This window comes from Procambarus clarkii, chromosome 64 (genome assembly GCF_040958095.1).
Source record: "Procambarus clarkii isolate CNS0578487 chromosome 64, FALCON_Pclarkii_2.0, whole genome shotgun sequence".
Lineage (NCBI taxonomy): Eukaryota > Metazoa > Arthropoda > Malacostraca > Decapoda > Cambaridae > Procambarus > Procambarus clarkii.
This window is the reverse complement of record NC_091213.1, coordinates 1107271-1115518: the sequence shown is the minus strand read 5'-3', so window position 1 is coordinate 1115518 and position 8248 is coordinate 1107271. Positions and strand designations below refer to the sequence as shown.

At 39.8% G+C, this 8248-nt stretch overlaps 1 protein-coding gene across 4 annotated transcripts in view; it reads left to right on the top strand.

The window, feature by feature from the left end:
- Positions 1 to 8248, top strand: part of LOC123768899 (fasciculation and elongation protein Unc-76) — a 184627-nt gene that overhangs the window by 92090 nt on the left and 84289 nt on the right. The gene's annotated exons all lie outside the window — the stretch shown is intronic.

Genomic DNA, 8248 nt, shown 5'->3' with positions numbered 1-8248 from the left:
AACTGAACCCTGTGGTACTCCACTTGTGACATTTCTCCATTCCGATACATTGCCTCTAATTACTGCCCTCATTTTTCTATCGGTCAGAAAATTTTTCATCCATGATAGAAGCTTACCTGTCACCCCTCCAATATTTTCCAGTTTCCAGAACAACCTCTTATGTGGAACTCTGTCGAAAGCCTTTTTTAGGTCCAGATAGATGCAGTCAACCCAACCATCTCTTTCCTGTAATATCTCTGTGGCTCGATCATAGGAACTGAGTAAATTCGAAACACAGGATCTTCCAGATCGAAAACCATACTGTCTGTCTGATATTATATCATTTCTCTCCAGGTGTTCTACCCATTTAGTTTTGATTAGTTTTTCCAATACTTTCACTATTACACTTGTCAATGATACAGGTCTATAATTGAGGGGGTCTTCCCTGCTGCCACTTTTGTAGATTGGAACTATGTTAGCCTGTTTCCACACGTCTGCTACGATTCCTGTACACAGGGATGCCTGAAAGATCAGGTGAAGTGGAATGCTGAGCTCAGATGCACATTCTCTCAGAACCCATGGTGAAACTCCATCTGGGCCAGCTGCTTTGTTCTTATCGAGCTCCTTGAGCATTTTTTCCACTTCGTCTCTAGTCACCTCTATGTTCTCTATGTTGTTCTCTGGAATTCTTATTGTATCTAGTTCCCTAAAGATTTAATTTTGTACAAACACACTTTGAAAATTTTCGTTTAGTGTTTCACACATTTCCTTTTCATCTTCCGTGAATCTATTTCCCATTTTCAACCTTTGAATATTATCCTTTACCTGCAATTTGTTGTTTATGAATTTATAGAATAGACCTGGTTCTGTTTTACATTTGTCTGCAATCCCTTTTTCAAAATTTCTTTCTGCCTCTCTCCTCACTGCCGTGTAGTTGTTTCTCGCATCTTTGTATCGCTGGTATGTTTAGGGGTTCGGCCTCTTCCTGTATTGATTCCATTTTTGTGTCTTTTGGTCTCTAGCCCTCTTGCAATTTCTATTGAACCAATCCTGTTTCCTAGTTCTGCATCTCTGTTTTGGTATAAATTTTTTTGTGCCTTTATCATATATTTCACAAAACTTGACATACATCTCATTCACTTCCTTGCCTAGCATCAAGTCTGTCCAGTTATACTCACTAAAAAAATTTCTAAGGTCACCATAATGTCCTCTCCTGAAGTCTGGTTTTTCAACTGCTTCAACCTCCTTATTTTCTTCCAGCTTATAACGCATTGCATACTTTATTCCCAAAAAGACATGGTCACTTTTACCCAAGGGAGGAAGGTACTGAATGTCAAATATCTCTTCCTCCTTCCTGGTAAATATCAAATCTAGCATGGAGGGAACGTCCCCTTCCCTCATCCTCGTAGCTTGTTTAACATGTTGATACAAGAATGTTTCCAGGATGAGGTCTACAAATTTACAGGTCCAAAAATCTTCTGTTTTAGCTTCATATGCTTCCCAGTCTATGGATTTCAAGTTGAAGTCACCGACTATCAACAGTCGTGATCTATCGTTATCCGCTCTCGCTATAATCTCTCTCATTATTGTTATAAGACCTTCACGTTTACTATCTAGCTCCTCCTTTGACCATGTGCTGCTTGGCGGTGGACTATATGCATTTATTATCATTAGTTTATCATCCTCATGGCAGATCTCTAGTGCTATTATGTCAACTTCTTGTGGATTGGCAGTCATTATTTCCTTCACCTTTAGGTGTTCTTTTACCAGCACAGCAACGCCACCGCCTTTCCTAATTTTTCTGTCCCGTCTCCAAATTGAGTAGCCCCTTGGGAATATGACCTCATTTAAAATTACATCTTCAAGTTTTGTCTCCGTGAGTGCAACAATGTCTGGTGTCTGCAGCTGTATTACATCACTTAACTCCAGTATCTTCAATCTCACTCCATCTATGTTGGTGTATGCAATCTTCAGGAACTTGTTCCCCCTCTCCTTATTCTTCACTTCCCCTCTCTCTATTGATTTTGTTGGTTTGCCTTTATGTACCACTTTACTGGTTTGCCTACCCCTATCACTTTGTAGAAAAAAGAATTTATTTCTTCTTCATTCCTGCTCTCATTTAAATGTTTTGCCTCGGCGAGGTTCAGTTTCAGCTTCTCTCTATCTTCTTTTGAAAGATCTCGTCTTAATGACCACACTTTCCCATCCTCATCACTTTGCAATTTTCTAGCATTCCTTAGTACTTCTTCCATCTGTTTGGCACCGTTTAGGGTGATCAAAGGTCGATCTTTCCCTTTTACGTACCTGCCTATTCTCCTGTAGTCGCACACATTCTCTATGGTTGTAAGACCTTCCACGAGGCCAACAATTTTATCTACTACTTTAGCTTCTTCTACAGCTCTTTCTGACCTAGATGTTATCGCCTTTTCTTTGCAGCCAAAAATGATCAGGGACTTACTCCGATCAACTGTGTTTTGCACCAACTTCGGGTTAGATGCCAATTCTTTTCTCACTTCCAGCCTAATGTTTGTTTTATCTTGGTTGCTGCAGTGTTTGACTTCCTTTACTGCTTCTTCTATTTTTTCCTTCTCCTTGGCCACTTGTGCATAAGTGAGTTGCATATCTTTCTTGCACTGTTCTATTCCCTGTGTAACTTCCTCCATCTGTGCTGACAAAAGCTGTTTCTCCTGTTGAATTTCCTTGCCTAACCTATTGTAGTCATTTATGTTTAAATTTACTTTAACTTCTTCCAAAGCTATTTTTAAGAGTTTATTTTCTTCTTCCATGGCTTTGCAATTTGTTTCCAATTGATTCTTATCCTTGTGCAAGTCTTTCACTAAACCCTCAAGACATACAACTTTGCTATTCAAATGGTCATTACTTTCTTTCAATTTACTAATTATTTCTACATGAGAGTTCACTATAGTATCTAAATTTACCAACTTGTTATATAGACTGCTAATATCAATGCTTTCTTCATTGAATCCCTCAAAATCAAGCTGTTTTGTTTTTCCCCTTGCCGGCTGGCCATCTTGAATGTTCTTCTCTGCACTGTAAACACTAGGGCAACTTTTTCTCATCCGATTTTTCACTTCCCTTAGCACTTTCCTGTTATCTCACCTATTTTTCAAGAGCACTATACCTTTATGTTCTCTGGGACACCACTCACTACCATCAACCTGTACTACAATACTTAGGATTGTTGAAATATGCTGGAGCTCCTCTGCTGCAAGTGTTGACCCTAGGGGTGTCACCTTTTTTCACACACACACACACACACACACACACACACACACACACACCTAGGGGTGTATGTATGTATGTATGTATGTATGTATGTATGTATGTATGTATGTATGTATGTATGTATGTATGTATGTATGTATGTATGTGTGTATATATATATATATATATATATATATATATATATATATATATATATATATATATATATATATATATATATATATATATATATATATATATATATATATATATATATATATATATATATATATATATATATTAAATATGACTGAAAAAGTAAGATTAATAATTCTAACACAAATTTTCTCAATATTTCTTATGTTTCTTTTCACTGTCGATGGTAATTGAAAAATCAATTCTCCAAAATTCATTTTTATTTCTTGTCTGACGCGACACTTGAACGCATTTCGTAATAACTTATTACATTTTCAAAGACCTTAGTTTACGCACACACAACTATAACCTGCAAAAACTAAACAGAGTTCTACTATGCTATCATTTAAACAGCTTTCATCTTATATACCCGCATTTGGGTGAGGTGATATGTTACAACAGTTTTGGATGAGGTGAACAAAACTTTCAACACAAGATAGAGCAAACTTTCAACACAAGATAGAGCAAACTTTCAACACAAGATAGAGCAAACTTTCAACACAAGACAGAACACAGTGCAATGGGTATAAATTGGGTAAATTAAAGGAAAGAATGGAAGTAACTGCAAAGGGCCTATTGGCCCATATTTCTTGATGCTTCTATATTGGTGCGGAGTCTTGAAGTGGGTAGGATATAGTTGTGCATTAATTGGCTGTTGATTGCTGGTGTTGACTTCTTAATGTGTAGTGCCTCGCAGATGTCAAGCCGCCTGCTATCGCTGTATCTATCGATGATTTCTGTGTTGTTTGTTAAGACTTCTCTGGTGATGATCTGGTTGTGGGAATAGATTATATGTTCCTTAATGGAGCCCTGTTGCTTATGCATCGTTAATTCGCCTGGAAAGAGATGATTGTTGTCTTGCCTATATACTGAGTTCTTTGAGGCTTACAGTCCCCAAGTGGGCATTTGAAGGCATAGACGACCTTGGTTTCTTTTAAAGCATTCTGCTTTGTGTCTAGGAGAGTTTCTCATGAGTAGGATGGCCGTTTTTTTGGGTTTATAGTACATCGTCAATTGTATCTTCTGATTTTTGTCTGTAGGGATAACGTTCCTATTAACAATATCTTTCAGGACCCTTTCCTCCGTTTTATGAGCTGTGGAAAAGAAGTTCCTGTAAAATAGTCTAATAGGGGGTACAGGTGTTGTTAGTTGTCTCTTCAGAGGTTGCATGGCGTTTCATCTTCCTTCTTATGATGTCTTCAACGAAACCATTGGAGAAGCCGTTGTTGACTAGGACCTGCCTTACCCTACAGAGTTCTTCATCGACTTGCTTCCATCCTGAGCTGTGGCTGAGAGCACGGTCGACATAAGCGTTAATAACACTCCTCTTATACCTGTCTGGGCAGTCACTGTTGGCATTGAGGTACATTCCTATGTTTGTATCCTTAGTGTAGACTGCAGTGTGGAAACCTCCCCTCCTTCTCCATCTCGTAAGTGAAACACAACATAGAATTCTGCTCATATGCCTACTTCAGCTCCTGCAGATGTCTGACATCAGGTACCTGTGTAAAATGTCGTCAACATACTTGCAGTATATGGCCGGTTTCAAGTTCATGTCGACTAAGACCTTCTGTTCAATGGTACCCATGTAGAAGTTCGCAAACAGGACACCTAGGGGAGAACCCATGGCGACCCCATCTACTTGCTTATACATTGTGCCCATCCGCACTCAAGAAGGGTGCCTCTTTAGTACAAGCTTGGAGTAGTTTCCTTAGAATGTTTTCTGGTATGTAAGAGGAGTACAGGCCGGATCACGATACACTGTCTGCTATCATCCCGATTGTTTCATCAGCAGGTACGTTGGTAAACTAGTGATTCTACGTCCAACGAGGCTCTTATCTCTGCGGCCCGTGTTCCCCACAGTAAGTCAACAAATTCCTTTGGAGACTTCAGGCTGAAGGCACAAGGGACATAAGGGGTCAGCAAGCTGTTGAGTCGCTTTGCCAGTCTGTACGTGGGTGTGGGTATCTGGCTGATGATTGGCCAAAGTGGGTTTCCAGGCTTGTGTGTCTTGACATTTCCATACGCGTATCCACTTTGGCCAATCATCAGCCAGATACCCACACCCACGTACAGACTGGTGAAGCGACTCAACGGCTTTCTGACTCCTTATGACCCTTGCACCTTTCAGCCTGAAATCTCCAAAGGAATTTGTTGACTTACTGCGGGGAACACGGGCCACAGGGATAACAGCCTCGTTGGACGTAGAATCACTGTTTACCAACGTATCTGTGGATGAAACAATCGGGATGATAGCAGACAGAGTGTATCGTGATCCAGCCTGTACTCCTCTTACATACCAGAAAACATTCTAAGGAAACTACTCCAAGCTTGTACTAAAGAGGCACCCTTCTTGAGCGCGGATGGGCACATGTATAAGCAAGTAGATGGGGTCAGCCATGGGTTCTCCCCTAGGTGTCCTGTTTGCGAACTTCTACATGGGTACCAACGAACAGAAGGTCTTAGTCGACATGAACTTGAAACCGGCCATATACTGCAGGTATTTTGACATTTTTACACAGGTACCTGATGTCAGACATCTGCAGGAGCTGAAGGTGGCATTTGAATGGATTCTGTGTTGCGTTTCACTTACGAGATGGAGAAGGATGGGAAGCTGCCCTTTCTAGATGTAACAGTCATGGAAAGGAGTGGAGGTTTCCACACTACAGTCTACACTAAGGAAACAAACATAGGAATGAGCCTCAATGCCAACAGTGACTGCCCAGACAGGTACAAGAGGAGTGTTGTTAATGCTTATGTCGACCGTGCTCTCAGCCACAGCTCAGGATGGAAGCAAGTTGATGAAGAACTCTGTAGGGCAAGGCAGGTCCTAGTCAACAACGGCTTCTCCAATGGTTTCGTTGAAGACATCATAAGAAGGAAGATGAAATGCCATGCAACCTCTGAAGAGACAACTAACACAACACCTGTACCCCCTATTAGACTATTTTACAGGAACTTCTTTTCCACAGCTCATAAAACGGAGGAAAGGGCCCTGAAAGATATTGTTAATAGGAACGTTATCCCTACAGACAAAAATCAGAAGATACAATTGACGATGTACTATAAAGCCAAAAAAACGGCCAACCTACTCATGAGAAACTCTCCAGACACAAAGCAGAACGCATTAAAAGAGACCAATGTCGTCTATGCCTTAAAATCCCCATTTGGGGACTGTAAGCCTCAAAGAACTCAGTATATAGGCAAGACAACAACATCTCTTTCCAGGCGATTAACGATGCATAAGTCACAGGGCTCCATTAAGGAACATATAATCTATTCCCACAACCAGACCATCACCAGAGAAGTTTTAACAAACGACGCAGAAATCATCGATATATACAGCGATAGCAGGCGGCTTGATATCTGTGAGGCACTACACATTAAGAAGTCAACACCAGCAATCAACAGCCAATTAATGCACAACTATATTCTACCCACTTCAAGACTCCGCACCAATATAGAAGCATAAAGAAATATGGGCCAATAGGCCCTTTGCAGTTACTTCCATTCTTCCCTTTAACTTACCCAGTATTATACCCATTGTTTTGTGTTATGTCTTGTGTTGAAAGTTTGTTTTCACCTCATCCAAAACTGTAGTAACATATCACCTCACCCAAATGCAGGTATATAAGATAAAAGGTTAAGATAGGTTTAAATTATAGCATAGTAGAACTCTGTTTAGTGTTTGCAGGTTATGGTTGTGTGTGTGTAAACTAGTCTTTGAGAATGTAATAAGTTATTACGAAACGCGTTCAAGTGTCGCGTCAGACTAGAAATAAAAATGAATTTTGGAGAATTGATTTTTCAATTATTATCGACAGTGAAGAGAAACATAAGAAATATTGAGAAAATTCGTGTTAGAATTATTAATCTTACTTTTTCGGTCATATTTAATAATGTATGTTTACAAGAAAGACTGCTACCAAAATATACTAATATATATATACTGTATATATATACAGTACTGTGTATATATATATATAACGTTGTTGAATATGACCAAAAGGGTAAGATTAGTAATTCTAACACGAATCTTCTCAATATTTCTTATGTTTTTCTTCACTGTCGAGGGTAATTGAAAAATTAACTCTCCAAAATTCATTTTTTTACATTTTTATTTGTGGTCTGACGCCTAAAAGTGTTTCGTAAGGGCTTCTTACACTCTCAAAGACTGATTTACACATTACATATATCATGCTTATGTTTGTTTTGGGCGAGGTGATATGACACAAATGTTTTGGGTAGGTGACAGAACGTGAATCAGGTGGGTATAAATTGGGTATGAAAACATAAGAATGAAAGTAACTACAGAAGGCCTATTGGCCCATATTTTCTCTTGCTGCTTCTATGTTGGTTCGGGGTCTTGAAGTGGGTAGAATATAGTTACAGTATGTGTTAATTGGCTGTTGATTGCTGGTGTTGATTTTTTGATGTGTAGTGCCTCGCTGATGTCGAGCTGCCTGCTATCGCTGTATCTATAGATGATTTCTGTGTTGTTTGTTAAGACTTCTCTGGTGATGGTCTGGTTGTGAGAAGAGATTATATGTTTCTTGATGGAGCCCTAGGGCTCCATCACGACAAGGTTTCTGTCCGTCCTAGACCATTTTCAAGTCGATTGTGATACACCTGGTGTCTTCAGAGAGGCAACAGCGTTGCCACGGCTAGGAATCCATGGACCAGGAGCTGAAGCCCGTCTAGCAACAGTAGGGGTGGGAAGGGACAATGAGGGAAAATTACTTGATAAGGGACTTTGTTCACCAAACCACACACTAGAAAGTGAAGGGTCGACTTGAGAATGGTCCAGGATGGACCGAAACGTCATCGTCCCTTCACTTTCTAGTATGTG